This window comes from Halictus rubicundus, chromosome 3, assembly GCF_050948215.1.
Source record: "Halictus rubicundus isolate RS-2024b chromosome 3, iyHalRubi1_principal, whole genome shotgun sequence".
NCBI lineage: Eukaryota > Metazoa > Arthropoda > Insecta > Hymenoptera > Halictidae > Halictus > Halictus rubicundus.
In genome coordinates this window covers 15043200-15061994 of record NC_135151.1, presented here as the reverse complement: position 1 = coordinate 15061994, position 18795 = coordinate 15043200, and the positions used below count along the sequence as shown (strand labels likewise).

At 42.7% G+C, this 18795-nt stretch overlaps 1 protein-coding gene across 1 annotated transcript in view; it reads left to right on the top strand.

The window, feature by feature from the left end:
• LOC143352752 (putative receptor-type tyrosine-protein phosphatase mosPTP-1) overlaps positions 1–18795 on the top strand; it is a 432250-nt gene that overhangs the window by 238908 nt on the left and 174547 nt on the right. The window lies entirely within an intron of this gene.

The window sequence follows — 18795 nt, the reverse complement described above, 5'->3', positions numbered from 1 at the left end:
AAAATTTCAGCGAGTTGCAAAAATAGACAGGCAATTTTTCTTGAAACTAGTTGTACTATCCTATATACTAATATAATAATAAGTAATAATAACTATATAATATTATTATATAATATTATAATAACTATATAATAATAAGTTAACCGTCATTAGTAATGACAAATAAAATGTATATTAATTACAAAAACTTAAGGTTGTATAAAATTAAATGAATAAAAATCGGCTTTAAAATTTGAATGCTATAACATTCACGTCATTTTGCATCACTACGAAAATGAATGCTATAGCATTTGCGTCCGCGAACGTGTTAATTGCTTCACCAGTTACAGCATTTTATATCGAGTTCCAACTTGTTCCCCTCCGAGACCGCAAGGTGCCCGACATTAGTCAAACCTCTTCCCACTACTACATACAGCCGTAGTGTTAGTGAGGCGGCAGTAGGGAAGTAATGCGGGTGGGGGGAGCGGTGTAAGTGCTCTCCCCGTCAATTCGGTCGGTTGGGCACCCGTTCTTCGGCGGGGAAGGGGGAGGGGGGGACCGGAGCGTGTCCGAACACGCCGCCCGGCCGTCTCTTTCCGCGAGCGAGGAGGACTCCCTTCTTCGGGGCGAGGACCTACGGGTCCCAGCGGGTCAAGCTCGCGGAGCCCAGCTGTACGTCCCCCGGGTGGGGGACACCGGGTCAGTGACCCGCGCGGTGTCCTACTAGCCTAGGTATTTTGGGGGGAAGCTTCACATCCCCCCGAGGTGACGTTGCTGGGGAGGTGGCCTTGTTGGGGAGGGGGCGTCGAGTTGTTTTTCACCTCGAGTCCCTCGCCATCTCCCGCTAACTCAGGAAAGTCACCGTCTTAGATGAAAAACTATCATAACTGCACGGGAACAGGGACGAAGTTCTACGCACTATGTACTACGTAACGACGAAGTCTAAGACTGCGGAAAATACCTAAGCGGGGTAGGAGCTGCGTGTGGCTTGCGAGCCACATGTTAGAACTCCCTGACTGAAGAGCCAAGACTCAGTAGATTCGCGATAAGGTAGAGTGACCACGTTACCGACAAAAATAGGCGAGAAATGGTTTTACGTGCCTCAACTTTTCGTCCTTATGTGAGAATATTTTTCGCTGGGAAAGGGCTCGTTCGAAAGAGGAAGATTCAATCTAGCGCGCGCTGGTCATGATCTGACGAGATTATGCAGATAGTAATATAAGCTTTAGATGTCGGACAAAAATTGACGACGTGCATGCCGTGGAATCCAAGCATTGCTATGCCATTGGATGAGTTTTCTGGGTGAAATCGAGAGTAGCGCGTGCTAGAAAATATCTCCGGCTATAAATTGAGCTATATTTTGTCTTGATTCTCTTTGAAATAAAGCCAAAAACTGGAAGCACGTTTCTGGCATCGGAATTCATAATATCGATAATACAGGGCAAAAAATGTAACAAGTTTAGTCACAGACGGAGACCAAGACGGATCTTCAGTGGCTGAAGGCTGTGAACGGAAATTGTACAGCAGTTACCGACCTGCTGACTCTGCAAAAGTCACGTGACTACCTTTGGCTCTAAGACAACGTAATCACAGGTAATTGTGCGGAGCGTATTGTTTCATTGATGTATGATTCTATAGGTATAAATCAAGTTTGTTAAAGTTCGTGTAAACCTGATGATACTCAAATGAAATTATATTTCATGTATTAGCAGTTCCTTAATTTGTTACTGATGTGACGTAAATTAAATGATATGAAAACTTGTATTTTATCGTAAGAGATTTTTATATGCTGTAAGTGCGTAAAAATTCATATTTGCATAAAGTAAAAATAATGTGCACTACAATATTTGGTAACAGGTTGTATTTTCTATTGTTTTTTAAATTGAGCTGTATCAATCGATCTTTTGAATTCATCCGAAAGTTTCAGAACAATAATTAATTACACTGTTTATTAATTGAAAATTAATAATTGCTGCGATATGTCGACCGTAGTTCATTAAATAGTACTTTAATCGAACTACAGTCTGATCTGATCTAAACCATAGGCGAGGAAACTTAAATTAGGTTCTTAATTAGATATCTTTCCTTCTTCTGCTTTCGTACTTCATTGTTCGGTAATTGGCTACATCTATATGTACGCAAGTTTGCTCATCAAACCTTTTTAATGGGTATCGATTATCCTTGTAATCATAGCGCTTGTTCTCGAAATATTAATCACTTTAGCGGTTCTTGTTGATTTTAGAAATTATTGTAAACTATACATCACGAATACTTTCAGAAAATTTGTTTTCTCTCAGACAGACTAGGAATATTGATAGATTTGTAACTTCTAAATACTTTTTGCGATGAATAACATGCAAATCACAATTGAATAGTAAACTTTTTATACTACTTTTGCTTTTGTTAACATAGAAAATAAAATTCCGTTTCACTTTAAATTCGTAACACGTGAAAGCATGTTCATTTCAAGCAGTTTAAAAAAATGTTTTTGAAAAACTTTTATGCTATGATAGGAGGACCCAACGTTGAAAAGGTGGACCCGTTGCCATCTACCTAAATAATTCAAATTCTCTAAAAAATCATTCGAAAGACAAAATATTGTGCAAGCAGATGCAGTTTTCCCGAGTTTCCAGAAAACTGTTCGGCGTCAAACGATTCTGCTTGGCCCGCTGCTTCTTTACGTGGTCTCGGTGGCAATAGTCGTTCGTAGGGTAGACGAAGGGATCGGTAATCCCGCGGGTTTCACGATCGTGCTCGCGTCTTGGAACCGGGAGCCGTGTGTACAGCGAGCGTATCTGACGAAAGGAGACTTCACAGTCGAGGTTGGCGACTGATCGTAACGCGGGTGCGCGTAGTTTGAAGTTCTCCGAAGGCCGGGAGTGTTCCGCTGGAACAATCTCCTCTCAGCACGTGTACGTGTACGTGTACGTGTACGTGGACTTCTTTCGCAAAACTTTGCGCCGTTCCGCATCATCAGCGCGAGGATGCTACTCGCTTCGGAGAGCCCGCGCGCAGGTACTCGCTGCGCGCCACGATTCTGAGGAAACGAAAGGATTTATTGCCCCAAATGTTCCACGATTTACGTAACAATCATCGAGCTCTCGAGCGGAACCCCTTTTTCTTTCTACCGGGCGAAGAATTCATGGAGAAGGAAACGTCTGCACGGTTCGTTGCACCAGAATTGAAGCCCGGAACGTGTTTCGTTTGACGGACCACTGCTTTAGCCGATTGCGGCCGCCGCTGACGACCGTTTGAAACAGTGCGAACGGATCGTGTAACTTCGCTGCTGCAAACTTGGATTCGGTTCAACTCGGATCCCCTCGATCGCCGAGATTTTCAGCCACGCGAATTTCTGTTTTTTTTTTGGCCGAGAAACGTCCCCGCGATTCGGGCCGAGCTGTACTGCACTGGAATCTGACTAACAACGATGCCAGATTTAATACATTGGTTCTCCGGGAAAAACAAAACGGAAATTTTCGGTCGCTTCTATCTGGGAAATACCGTTACGTTTTTATTGATCCATTGTATATACAGTTAGGGGCAAAATTGAATCATTCACAATACTTTTGCTTTTTAATTCGCGATTTGAGCCATTTACAGGCCAAATCGATCAACTACCGTTTTCGACATTTTACTGTCGATACACCTGTATGGTTAAAATTATGCTTAACACGTTGAATGCCACATCACCCATATGTGGGTGACGGAATTATTTGTGCAGGTTTTAAAATGAATTTTTACGTTGATATATTCATTGTACCAAACTTGATTATGATCTGCAATATGCAAGAAAGTTGGAGGACTACTCAGTATCATACATTTAATTTTTTTCAATTTTTATTTCATTAAATAACTTACTTTGATTTAACAAAGAATGCTTAATACACCCAATTACAAAAGTTCAAAGAGTTTTAAAAATGAATTTAATCAATTTTCTCTATCCTGCATTTTGCATAATAAAAATTAATTTTCTGTATGTTTTACTCAGAATTAGAGTTTAATAGTTACTGGAAGTAATTAAGTGCAGGTTCGACGAATTTAGTAAGTTTCATGAACCGATTAAGCTGAATCCGATCGCTGAATATATTATCTAATCTCAGCATTAGGCTATGAAATCGATTAAACCATGAGGCATTCCGCACTAATTATGTGGAGTCAAACTCTGCGGAATCAAATCCAGAGGCTTGAAGATTTTGATATTCTCATCAGAAAGTGATTGATCCAAAGATTGATGGAGGCGTACAGACAGAAGAAAATATGAGAGAATTTTAAAAAATTGTTGGTAGTACGGTGAATCGTTAACAATTTAAGGAGCCTTATCTGCGACAACTTTCTTTACTAAACTGTAGAACGTCGGTAAGACATGTAAAGGAACGATAAATTTGTTACTGTTTGTTTGCTTAAAGAACAAGAGGTACTAATACACAGCGAACTATATTTACGCTAGGGTAAACATGCGCTTGCAAGAAATATATGACTTCTTTTCTGCGAACGAGTGACGGAATAAAATCGTACGGCCCCGGATAAAGGACTAACTCACTAGTATTTGTTGCCTTGCGATATTGCGATTACAACGCCCGCTATCATTAGTTTAAATATAGTCCGACGGTTGGCGCACGCGAAATCCTTCTCGAGCCGTAAACGGGGAACATTTTCATACTGCCGCGGCTTGCGTTGGCAACCAGCGGAACGATAACTTCATAGTTTCGCCAGTAATGGATTTCAAGGTGGCCAAATGGTTATGTCGACGAGCTCCTTTCTGTCCCCACCCGGCTACATCCCTTCGATTCCCTCCACGTCTACCGAATAAATAGCAATTTCACGGTTCGGAATGCTCCGGAAGAACCCGTATGACATATTATACGTGGAATTCCATCTTCGTGACAATGCGAGGAGCAAAAGAAACGTAGCACATTCATCGTGCTCCCGTTCGGCAGATAATATTCAATATTTTCTGTGTATCTCCCTCCGACGGTAGAAGCTTTTCTCATTCGGTGTACGCGACCTCCGCAAGATTTGTCGAGAGGAAATACATTTTGCTCTATCCGACTCGCTGATAGCACGAACCGACCCCTAAACTAAAAATCGCTACACTTCCGCTTCCCCAAAGTAATCGTACGATCGCATAATTCGGACGATCGTCGCAGCGATGCGTCGCAAGATCAAATTTTTCCACACTGAAACTTATTAAAGCCTTATTAACCCTTTGCAATCCTACGCCGAGAGTGACTCGACATTTTTAGAACAATCGAGCAAGAGTGACTAATTTGTACTAACTTTTAGAAATGTCAACATCACGTTCATGGAGAAATTGAGCAATTATTTTTACAAAATACGTCCAGATACATAAGTGTTAAAAATAAAAGATTGTATCAAATTAGCACCAATCGAGGAACTGTCTTTGAAGTGTATTTTAAATGAAACGCTTAAACTGACGGAAAGTTGTTGGGCACAAAATTGAAAAGAATTCGGAGCACAAAGGGTTAATATGCAATTGTAAAATATTGCATTTAATTGTACGTTACAGTTTATTACAGCTCTGACGTTTGTGCTTTGTGTAACATCTTCAGTAGTGCGATCGTCAAGAACTTGAGGACTCGTAACGAAGATTTACCGTGCTATATCATTTTGCTTTTTTCGCTAGATTGCTCGCGATTACTCTTACAATCCGAAGCTATTTCACCGTAAAATATGTCAGTACGCGAACAGGCACACTTGTCGGGTCCTTGATTGATAGAACATTTTGAAAGACACGTACGAATTTTCACGGCGGCACTATCTCCGGGAAAAATTTGACTGTACGATGCGCAATTCCATCGAATTCGTTCAGTGTCGGGGACAATCCGTAGCGATGAAAATACCGGCTCCATCCAGTTGTTTCCTTCGTAATTGGAATCGTGTCTCACGTGACCCGGCTTCTAAAAACCGTAACAAATGTCACAGCTGTCCATGACTGTCCGTGGAGATCGACCCGTTGCTCGAACCGCAAAAAGAAAACGAAACGCGGCCAGAGAAAAACGATCCACTGATCGACAGTGCTGTCTCTCTATTAAAACGAGAAAACGTCACGTGGCCCACCCCGAGACTGATCCTTTAAGCCGAGGATTTATCCGGTTTTAATCGCGACCGTGAAAAATTAATAAGATATGGAAGATGTATAAAAGCACTCGCACAATATGCGTCGCCGTTCAATAACAGTCGGACTCGAACGATTTTAACGCGAAACCTACTACCGCTTTCATACCTTATTTGACAATTATTGGAATTATAAAGGGACTTCCCTGAAAAACGATTCGATAAATTTCTTTAACTAAGCTCATTGACATATGTACAAAGTCTAAATAATTACAGCATTGTGATTTTTGTAGGGTGACTTAATCTTTTATAGAGTATTTTAATCACTCTTAGTGCTTGATAGTTTTAGTTTTAGTTTGACTGCCTTTATAGCATAGTGAATATTAAAAACGATATATTAAATATTTTTCATTAAAATCAGTGAATATATATGTAATACATCTCTTTTTTGATATTTATTATGCTTTAAAAATAAGTGTAATTAATATATGCAGAGAAATTGGTACCTCCACAGTAATTGGATCCCTTACCCTATGACGAACAATCAGTTCGATAGCCTCATTAATTTCGCTCGCATCACACCTCCCTCATACATTTGCAGGAATAATATTGATTTACTTAATTTACTGATTTACTTTATTTTGACTATAATTACAATTCCGACAATTACAGAAATTGACACAAGGCATTGTTACACCCTTGTATGTTTTACTCAAACGCTAATTATAAACACCGTTGTGATAATATGTTATTTCAAAACACGCAATTACCGTTATATGCTATAATTATTTCTGTATATGTAATATCATTTCGTCCATGTAATTATGTCCATAACGAATCTAGCAATGAAGAAGTATTGAATATTTTCACATATTAAATATCAAGCTATACTGAGTGCTCGGCAACAGGTGGGAGAAAATTCAAGAAATGATTCTTCGGGACAATATAAGACGAAAATTAAGAACAATAAAACTACGATTTCGAGTTTGTTTTCAACTTATTGACAATTAAAGTCTACCAATAGCAGTCCACGAGTCTGCTTTATGTCTTTAACAAAATGATTCTGGCTTTGAGGAAACATCGACTCAATCAATTTTTTATTATTATTTAAAGGCGTTATTAATAATAAATTAAATCGCGACTGCACTGGTCTTCAAGGTCTCTTAAAGACCTCTTTTGCATTTAATTTCCAAATTAATCAATTAATTAAAAGTCTAATGAATTTATAAGAAGTACTTTAAAAAATATTAATAAATGAAACTGTGAACTGTTTTATAAGCATCATCGACTCTATAGTAGTGAAAAAGATTCAGCGTTCGAGGATTAAAATTTATTGGACACCTTGGAATCCTTTGGAGTCCATCAATTCCTGTATTACTAATTAGAATCATTTAGAGTCCTTTCAACTACGTTTGAACCTTTACAGTCTACAAAATAAATTTATTTTACTGTTTCTGCAATAACTCATATGAAAACCTATGGTGTCCAACGAAAGCCTGTCTTGGCTCTTCCTTGGATCCGTTTGAAGACTCTTCCATGGACCGCCTGTAATACTTTGAAGGAGTTCAGCATCATCCTCTGAAAGATCCTAATCGAGTGTCTCTGATATTCTTGACTGTACTTTCTAATCATTTTTACAAGGGTCCCTTGAAGAGGATCAACGAGATTTCTGAGAGCGCTTATGAAAAGGCGTATGGAGCCTCTTGAAGACTTCCCTAGAGGGCTTTAGAGTCTCTCATGGTGTTTCATCAGAGTTTCAGTCAACTTACAGCATCACTAGTGGTTGACATAGAAGTGCTTTCATTGTACTCTTTTTCCATATATATTTCCAATCAATGAGAAACACAAAGAATACAATTTTGTTCTTCAAATATACATTTCTGTCAACTGTTTGCATCCATTTAGCAAACATACCGGGTCTCATAATTAGGAGCCCACTTTTGGATACCATGTTTTGTTACCACTTCCTTTTTCATTTCCTCATTGAAACCGAATCATTTCTACCTTCCATCAACAAGTTTCAAAAGAGTATATATTGTATTTTTAAAAGATGTAGTGACATTTAATAAAAGCGTTCCTAATCGAGAGTTACGATTTCTTTTTTATTAGGTCTCATATTAGGCTACTTTGCTACGGTGCAGTTCACCAGAATCAATTGTTCTCCCAGGTCTTGTTCCCGATAAAGTTTCGTGTTTATCGAATTCGTGGCTGTCCAGTATTTTCTTAGGCGTCTGTTCATCGGATTCCGTGTGCACACGGATCTCGATATTCCATACTAATGGCTGAAACCATAGTTGACCCAGGTTGCGCTGGAACTGGTAGTTTGGCCGGTGTTGGCGCCTCCACGCTCGAAAACACTTTACTCTGTTCACCGCGGGGTTGGCCGGAGACGCATCAATCAAGATCGCGAACTCCGCAAATGGCTTCAGATGCTTCCACCTCTTTCCCGCTTTTCTATGCGTCCTGTGTTGATACAGCGTTCGCGACTCGACGCAAGTGGCTCGAAAAATCGACAATGCCTTCGATATCGCGGCGGATTTATGCCGCACCGGTCCCCCCGGATGTTTGCTACTTTTCTCCCGTGACGTCAGACCCCCCCCTCCCCCGGTAACGTTGCCGAATCTGCCTGCAAGGTTTTCCGTTAAATTTTAATTCGAATGAAATTCCAAGTTCTTCTCGCGGTCCGCCGAGGAGCCGCAACTTTCGACTCGCGAGAATTAACCTAAGTTCCGGAATGACTTTTTCCGAAGTACATACTAATCTCGCTCACCTTCCGCCCGGCGCGTACACACGTGTTCTTTATGAAACTGGAAGAGTACCCTTACAACTAACTAGCCACGCAAAAGTTCGAAGTAAAGGGATACCGGAGAATGAGCTCGTTCCCGCGGAAACTCGTTTAGAATAACCTTGCCGGGTTCGTTGATGTTCGATTACTGTTTGAAAGTGGTTCACGGATATGCTCGCTACGAACATGTTGCTTGGCTGCAATCAACCGGCAAAAATTGAAATGCTTACATCATGCGAACCGGGAGAGAGGTCCGGAAATAACTGTTCAAAGCTGTTGTACGAAGGCTCTGATTAAAACGGTTATGATGAAGTCTGAATAACTGTTACGAAGAAAGTTTCCAATTATCTGGTTCGATTATGGTTCCTATCTTGGTTTCCATAACGGTTTCTCCAGAAAAACCATTTTATTTTCTGCGCCTTATATTCTCGCGACTGGCGTCGTACGTGACATTTTACTGATTCGTTCAAATGTACAGAAAGCACAGGAAAATATTTGACAAATTTTAACTTTTCTCACTCGGTTTTGTAACAAAAAAGAAACGAGCACGGACAAAATATTTTAAGACCTTTTTCAGTATTCATTTGATTTCTGTGGTGCCGTGTAGTATCATTTCAAAAAAAAATTAACAAAAGTCAGCTTGCGTTGGTCATAAGACGCCTTCCTTGAAGCACAACAGATTTTATTCGAAACGTTTGTTCCAGTAATAAATACTTTTTTTAGACGATGTTTGCGCGATCAATTATGCGTCGTCGGGTCATCGCAAAGGAGTTCGGCGTCATTGAAATTATGGTCCAGATGTCCACCGCCTCGGGACATTCTCACAATCCAGACACAATCTTCCTATTAGAACCGTGCACAGTTCTCCTCATTCAATTCCCAAAGGTGTCCATTACCCTAATTAATACCGCTCAGTACTGCATTAACCTAATGCTATGCGGTAATCGCGACTTCAAACGCGCGTTTCAGCCTCCGTGGTAACGAACAATTAGTTCAGGAAGCGTCGCAGTTGTGAAAATGTTGCTCCCCGAGTGTGACACACTGTCTCCCCTCCTCTCCGGTTCCCCTAACCGTTGATCCGCAACTTTCGCGACAAAATATTTCTTTTTTTTTTCGTCGCTGCGGTCGGAGAGCCCGATACGCGTTCGCGTTGTTCCAAAGTGGGCGATGCGACAGCATTATCACGATAATCTGATTGTCCTTAATGCGAGCATGTAACGCGATACCGGCTGCGGTCAGTAAACTTGATACCTTGTTACCGAATGCACGTTGCAGAAGTTTTACCGACTGCGAAATTAAGTTTGGACCAATGTCGGGCACTCCGATGAACCGTGACCTCCGGGACCACGGGAAAATTGTAGACTTGCATTAAACCGTGACCGGATAATTATATTCTAGACAAACTACTCTGTAACCGAGTTTAACAACGATTCTCGGAATACCAGAGATCGGGTTTAATCCACTTAGACCCGCGGAATTGACGACATGTGCCGTGCCCGGGCACCGATGCATAACGTAACAGCGAATCCGAGAAACTTCATCGCCTGGGATCGCCCGCCCGCCAAATAGGTTATACAGATTACTAACCCGGTTTCATCTTTGATTTTCCTCGGACAGATTGAAACCGATGATTGAACGCGATGAGAAACCTATTATAACTACAGTTACTCGAAAAGTAACCGATACAGTGATTTCTTTATACATGTCGCGAAGGCCTGCACGATAAACGTCGCGAAATTATCCCCACTACCGCCAGGTATACCCCGTCAGGGGCCACAAAGCTCGAGATACCTCGGACTCCGAGGACTGTAAACATAACACGACTTGTTGACATATATCGAGAATTCATTGCACTTCGTCAGGAAAATAGAACTGTCGCGTTGGTTTTTACCCACACACTTGGCAATTCTAGCTAAAAAAATATCAGTGCAGGCGGAAGACTATTTTCAAAGGGAGGACAAATTTCGGGTCGGGCAACTATTTCGAGTTGAAATGAACTAGAATAAGAATAGCAACTGAATTCCCCTTCGCTGGCACACTGTATCTATTACCGCAGATTAGAAGTGAGTTCAAGAGATAAATGTGTGAAATTCGGCAATTACGTCTAACAGCTCGTATCCAAGCGTCATGCGAGTATAACGGATAGGAATATAATAGAGTGCACTTAAGCGGGGTCGTCGCTATACGTGGATCAATTCAGCAAGGGCGTAAAAGTTTCATTACTGTAAACCGGGCTGGCTCGTTCCTCGTTTTTCAGCTTCCCAATCGACTGGCTCGATAATGGCTTTATTGTTAAAGCACAATTAGTAGTCGGGAGTCGGGCGCCTTGCAAATCGAGAAAAAGCCCGACGAAGAAGCAAGGGAGACGCTACGCGCCGGTGAATCCGGTTTATCTACCACGCAATTTCCACTCGCAATTGTCGCAAGAAAAAGGACCCAACAACAATGAAATCCTGCACTGCGGGTACCCATCTGGTGCAATTTAAATTGCTCCACGGAGTCTCCTGGGTAGCTGTTCGATTTATCTCTCGCTCCCTCTCGTTTCACCGTGTATCTGGTCCCCGGATTCGCGTATCCACATTTTCGCCATTCCAATGAGTGACCACTCTAGAGTCTCTTTACTCTCATTAGTCGTCGAGTAGTCTCGAACGATAATAGCTTCCGGTCATTCCCACCCGGAACTTTGTTCCATTCGACGATCATTATGAAACTCTAAAGTCGCGTAGTCGCGCGATTCGCGTAGGTACTGCCTCTCGGCGACATTTTTTTCTCTTGCTCTTCTCCCGATTCTTCGAACCGTCCCTCGTTCTAATTAATCTGGAACGGACATTTTCTTCGAAAACGTGTCCGTCTTAGCTGAAATATTTAGTTCGATCCCGTTGGCTAGTAATTACTAAACTTTAGATTTTATGCATTCACGACGAACACGAGTAGGTGACAGCGGTATTATTTTCGATGTATTAATAATTGCTACGGACAGAATTAATTGTTATTTGTTCCCTGCTTCTTAAAATTTTATTTCGCTTGTAAATCCATAGTCTACTGGTGGCCTTTAACACTATACCTACCACGCGCTGTCAAATGAAATCTGAAATTTCGTTTAGAATTTCTTGTATACTTTTCCTATAATATACGTACAACCCATTTTACAATATTCACAACTTTCTTTATTATTTACATTCCGAAAAAATTTCATAGCACGTCTTTCTATATTAAGATACATATTTTTTTTTAAGGATCACGGTAAGATTAGGTATACATGAAATGTCGGTAGGTTCAGTGTTAAACCACTTTATACATATACTATGTAGTTTCTTGAACCCTACAACTTCTGTACGCAACATTTTCTCGTGTTGTTTGAGATAACCAAGATATTCAAGCGGGCGGAGCTCGTGGGACACGCTGTATATGGCTATCACAGATCACATTGACACAGTGTGCTACTGTTAATTTGAAAATGAATTTTGTCGAGTTAATCGTGGCATTCGAGCCACGCGCACTGCGGCGACCGTTCAAAACTAACTTCCACGGTAAGCTTCTCCCTGATCCACCCCGCGGAGCCCTTGGTCCGATGGTCCGCGCGAATCCACGGGATTCCCAGTTCAGCGAACTGTTCGCTAAATCGACAAGCCGGCAAAAAAGGACTGGCGCACCGCTACGAAACCGAAATTCGTGCTCACGATCGCGTGCACGGAAGAAGCTGAGGGGGAAAAATATGGGCGCGGCGCCGCTTGTCGTGCCAGTCTGAAAGGACAGTTTTTCACCGGGCAGTGTTCGCCGGAAGCCCTGGGCGCGGCCCGTTGCTTCGTCCAACAGGTAATCGGATTCGGGCTATCTTCGTCGGCAGGTTCCCCGCTCGAGAGGATTCCGGGCTGCGGTCTCTTCCGCGTGTCTGCGCTCGTTTCCGGTCCACGTGCCGTTGAACGCGTCGCTTCTGTTCGCGCTCGCGAAATTGGCAGCGCGACGCGACGCGCCGAGAACGCTCGTGATGCGAACAAACATGCCGGCCGCAGCGTTCGCTGCGAGACGTCTCTCCTAACCGATGCGCCAATCCTTCGACTAGGAATTCAGGTTTGCCCGGATGGTTCGCGCGGGTCGAACCACGCTCGACTGGGCGAGACTCGCGAGCGAGCGAGCGGTCACGGGATCGCAAGCTGCCTCCGATTCCTATTCGATCGTTGACGTTCGACGGCGTCAGAAAACAGGACTCGTGGTCCGACGCTGATCGATCGCCGCAAATTGCGTTAGCCAACTCCGCGATACTTCCGCAGCGACGCTCAACGATGCGACAAACCTCTCCCTAACGATCGATACCACGTGCTGGGTAAAGTGCCCGTGATAACGTCTTGATGACGGAACGTGTACCGGATCTATCGCCAATTCGTACCTCCTGATTGCGGGGCAATTTGTTCCGACTCCAACATTAACGTTGGATTCTTTGCTGCGCAATTAGGGATTAACCCTTCAGCGATTCTTTCTTTTTGTACGATCAAGGTTGTATGACGATATCATAATTTGCTGGGGATTTAGACTTTTTGATATTTTTCACGAATGTCTTCAAACTGTGGGAAATGCACGTGTCCTTGGTAACAGTGTGATCTTGAATAATCTTCCTTGATTCCCGAGGTCATTTTATGGAACTATTTCCTTTGCGGAAATGTTCTCCGTGGCTTTGTTAAGGAGTTATTAACGAAAAACACGGACCAATCGGAGCACGGCTACAGCAGAGCGTGGCGTTGGCGTTGGCCAAGCCGGAATCCGTCTATTGTAGCCACGTTCTGATTGGTCCGTGTTTTCGGTTAATAACTCCTTAACAAAGTCACGGAGAACATTCTCGCAAAGGGAACAGTCACTTCAAATGACCTCAGGAATTTCCTCTTTCAAGGAGGTACAACACTTTTGGGACACCCTGTATAATTCCTGACTGCAAGTCGCTTCTTTCCAGTCACAGTTACGTACATTTACGATGAGTCGTGACTAGACCTCATGCAAAATGCATCGATTGCAAGAGACTCGAGTTGGGTTGAAAATAGTATACGGATATACTTAAATTCTCTGAATCTTCTGAATATTTAATATTTCGTCTAGTGGTTTTTGCCATAAATTTATGAAACCCCGCAGGAATAGTTAAAACTGGAACATATACAACCGAACAAATTCATAGTACAACTGAATATTATAAATATTTCAATGTTGTAATTATGCTCTGAAAAATTCCTCTTCAATGTGAAGAAAGAAAACAGTTCTAAAAAATTACTGCGGATAAAGTAGCGTAAGAAAGTGTGGGGCTTGAGATTAATGACCATACAGTGATTACTCGATATATGTCCAAAACACGAATCTAGCCACTGACATATATCGGCCAGGGGATACTATTCCTTGATCAACGCGACCGTACACTCCTCGGCGACCGAGGTCTCTCGAGGTCTTCGAGCTGGGAATAGTTCTGGGACTTTTATCGGCTAGGCATTTGCGACATATGTAGAGTAAACACTGTATTAATGTTTTTATCATCTCGTGGTTCGTTTGAAATTTGCGCGTCTCTATCTCGGTTGCTGGACTTTTTCCTTGAACAGAGCCGACAGCCCCGAGTGCGATCATTTCCGTAGTTATGTACATACAGCCTACCGGCGCGGAACAATTATTAAGGGAAGCCTCCCTCGAGATAAGACGGAGGTTGAGAATTCTGGGATAGGATCCGAGTTAAGAGGAAACGTATGGAACTCCCCTGACGAGGAACGACATCATCGCGAGAGGAACTCGGACGCCGAGAATTCCTTGCGGGTACGCTTGTTGCCTAATCCTTCGTCTCCAAGGCATCCACATGAATTTCATTCGCACGGGACTCGATATGCGAACGGATTCTCCCAGCGCTGAATATATACCAGCATCGGTTGCCAGAGATGGGATCCGAGTTTTCTAACATTTTACACTAAGGAATCGTTCCCGAATCACGCGATTCGAGGGAATTTCAAATGCTCCGGGAGCACGGAGATGGCGAAATCCAACATCCGACGATACATACGGTGCACTTGTACCTCGGAATTATTTATTAGCACTCTCGAGATCGCAGAATCAACATAATACGACGAAATGTAACACTACCAGGATTGATAGCGCTTCGTTCTCCCGTGAATCGATACGCTGTGTGTTTTAGCACGGGAAATCATTCTCAGAAATGTAGAGATTTCGTAAGTACTTCGCAAGTTATACTCAGAAATTTGTTAATAATTCACTGTGCCAACACAGGCAAACTATACTCATTTTAAATGGATCGACTATATTATAGGTGGGGTCGGGCCGGTGGGAGGGGGTAATAAAACTGACAAATTAATTAGGAAAGTTTAATTTCTGGTGTACGTTGTATGCCGAAGTTTTCTTGGAGTTACAAATTTGATATCGATGTAGGAAATGCTGATAAAGTTTGCAAATTATTTGAACAATCGCGATAAGAAACGTAAAGATTGCGCCTTTAATGGAAATTCGAAATATGCCTTTTGTTGATCCAAGTAAGTTATCCTTTTCAGGACCGAAAAATCTATATATAGACACACGATAAAAAAAGAATTTCCTCGCGCATCCACAGTCACTCACATATGCGTACACATACACGTATATACGTTCGTGTATGTACACCTGGTGCATGGAAGTATTCATACAAATCGATTAAAATTGACAAAATCTGACACCTTTGTCGAATTCTGCGACCTCAAAAACCCTTAGAAACGTATTTCCAAAATATTTTTAACATTGCCTTTATCCTCGTGGGCCGGAGAGTATACTATGCTATACATATGATAGGCGCTGACAGGTATTTTGAAATCATGTATCGATGATATTTGAAGCAACTTTGGGTAACTCTGAACCAGCATTTTTGGCGATTTAGACCCGAAAATTCGCAGATTCAATACCAATAACTCACTGTTTTCGTCCAAATTCCGAGCAATAGCATTTCAAAAAAATTTGTTTACACATTACCTGGTAAACTAGTTCCCCTAACAAAACAACTCCAGTTGTTTGGTCCAATTTTAAAAAGGTTATTGCTTTTGAAAGGGTGTCCAAGTAATTGTGGACTTTTGCATAGAAATTCGCAATTATTATTACGTCAGACCGGGGCATTGAAAGCGAGCAGTTCGCAGAGTCTGTTCGAGTATCGAGCCGAGACAGACCTACAAGGGATACGATCCCTCTCTGTTCGGAACGATCAGCCGGCCGCGCAGAAAAAGATTGTCGGTTTCCTTCCGGGAATAGGCCAAAGTTGAACGCGCTCCGATGCAATCGAAACCGTCGCGTGGAGCAGATGGAGGCAGAATGGTCGGGGTCCTCCTCCGTTTTCATTCGGAGTACTGCGAGGGACGTAAGCCAAGTTCCATCGAAGTTTTAGTTGTCCGGTCTCGATCTGTTGCGATCGACTTCTCGGCAACCGTGGCACCCCAGCCTCGCGCGAGGGGGGATGAAGAGGGTCAGAGAGCGGCGAAACGAATGAAACTCGAGTGTCAGAGGCATTCTCCGCGTCTTCTTGGCAACTTAACCTCGAAGCCCGCCGCAGTCGGGGGCGAGCACTTCGGAACCCCGACGGGGTTATGGTGAAGCGCGGGGTGCTCCTCGACGTCTGAATCGATGCTTTACATCGTCCCACCCCTCCGGCAACTTATATAAATGGATGTAGAACGTGGAGTCGGGCCGAGAACGTCTCCGCGGAGCGTGTTATTATTGTGACCATTTGAATTGTCTCGAAGCATTCTGTTTTTCCCATAATCTCTCCGTGTGTTTTTCGCTTGGTGCCCCCCCCCCCCCTGCGTTCCACCGGGGTTCTTGCAAGCCATGACTCTCGGCGCTGGCAAAACAACCGAGAGCGAAAGGAGCTTCGAGATAAAGCCAGCGGGACGCGGTTAACCGAGTTTTGCGATTCCCGGTGTTCAAGATGTCTTCAATTCTGCTGGGAGACCGTGTCACATTCGCGTCTTCCAAAATAGCGTCACGCGCTGCACGTTCAACCGGTATTTAACTTGACGCCTATCGTTTTAGTAAGATTACGATCAAAGGACATAGTAAAAATAAGCGAAGAGTGAGATATTTCCGAAAATATTAGGGTACCCGTAAGTAATCAATTATTTGCAAAGAATTTGTTTTGCCTTTAGTTCTGTAGCGATCTTCGAAGAGGAAACACGTATTCTTTTACAGTTTTCGGTAAAGCAGCCTGTGTTCAAAATATTCTAAAAAGTATAATTTTTTTACAACCCTGTAATCAAATGGCGGCGTCCGTACCTTCCGAGGATCATATTCGTCATTGCATACTTTTTCATTTTCATGCGGGATTTTAATGCGACGGTAACAACAAAGAAAATTTGAGATGTTTATGGAGATGTATTGAAGGTCAACAAGTGTCAACGTTGGTTCAGAAGGTTTGCTGCTGGTGATTATGATCTCTCTGACAGGCCTCGAAGTGGACGACCAGTTGAATTTGATAATGACACCCTAAAATCTCTAGCGGAAGCTGATCCAAAATTAAGTATACAAGAATTATCGAGAAGCCTTGGGTCCGCATGATCAACTATACAAAGGCACCTACACGAAATGGGAAAGGCATATAGGCAAGGAATATGGGTACCGCATCAATTATCTGAGACCAACAAGAATATTCGTCGATCAATTTGCACTTCATTGCTATCCAAATTTCGTAGAGATCCATTTCTAAGCAGAATCGTTACCGGAGATGAAAAATGGATTCTTTAAGATAACATAAAGCGTCCCAAGCAATGGCTTTCTGCAAATCAAACCGCAATATCAACCTCTAAACATAGCTTATCACTTAGAAAGGTGTTACTGTGCATTTGGTGGGACTGTCGTGGCATAATTCACTTTGAGTTGTTGAACCTGGAGAAACAGTTACTGCTATGTTGTATTGTCAGCAATTACAACGGCTGTACTCAGAACTATTGAAAAAGAGGGCATCTTTAGTCCACGGAAAAGGTGTAATACTGCAAATTGACAATGCCCAGCCCCATACAGCGAAACTCACTCAGGAAAAAATCAAAGAATTGTAATGGGAAGTTTTACCGCACCCCCCGTACTCTCCGGTAATTGCTCCCTCTGACTATCAACTTTTCAGATCTCTGGAGCATTATTTAATAAATAAAACATTCACTTCTGTAGAAGATGCAAGGAGGCACCTTGAGTCATATTTTGCTTCACGAACCCTGGATTTCTATAGGAGGGGGATTGAAAATTTGCAGGAAAGATGGCAAACTGTCCTTGATAATGATGGAGATTATATAATAAATTAAGAAATAAAAACTTGCATTTACTACCAAATTTGTTTCAGATTTCAAAATAATTGATTACTTCTTGATTCCCCTAATATATTGTTTCGACGATATAAGAAGTACGGAGTTGCATTGTCAGATGGCGGAAGTGGAAGCGCGTCAACTATAATATCGACGCGAGCGTAAGTCGCACGGTTCCCTTCCGATTTTTCGCGAACCTCGACCCGCGAGGCCGTTATCGTTCGGGAAAGAGGTAGCGAGGAAGAGGTAGAAACGGTAACGGATAACACGATGTCTTTTTACGACTTTACCGGAGAGGGGTAGGTGGTAGGACGCGGCGAGGGGCGACCATAAATTATTCTAATGTACTCCCAGAGCAGGTCACCGATTACACTGATTTACAGGTGCCGCCCTCCTTTTTTGACGATACCTCATCCGCAGCCCTGGGGATGCATACAAGACGTGGCCTGACGCTTTAATGCCCGCCTTTTCACTAACACCACCGCCAACTTAAACTGCTGCCCCTTCATCTCCCTCCTCGGGTCCTTCGTTCTCTCCCACCAGCGGGCTCTCGCCGTCTTCGTCGTCTTCGTCCCCCCATATTTTTCTCTTCTTCCCTCTGTCACCCATTTTGTTTTATCTCCCTTTTGCCATTCTGTACCCTCTTCATGCTGCCCTCTCCCTCCCCCC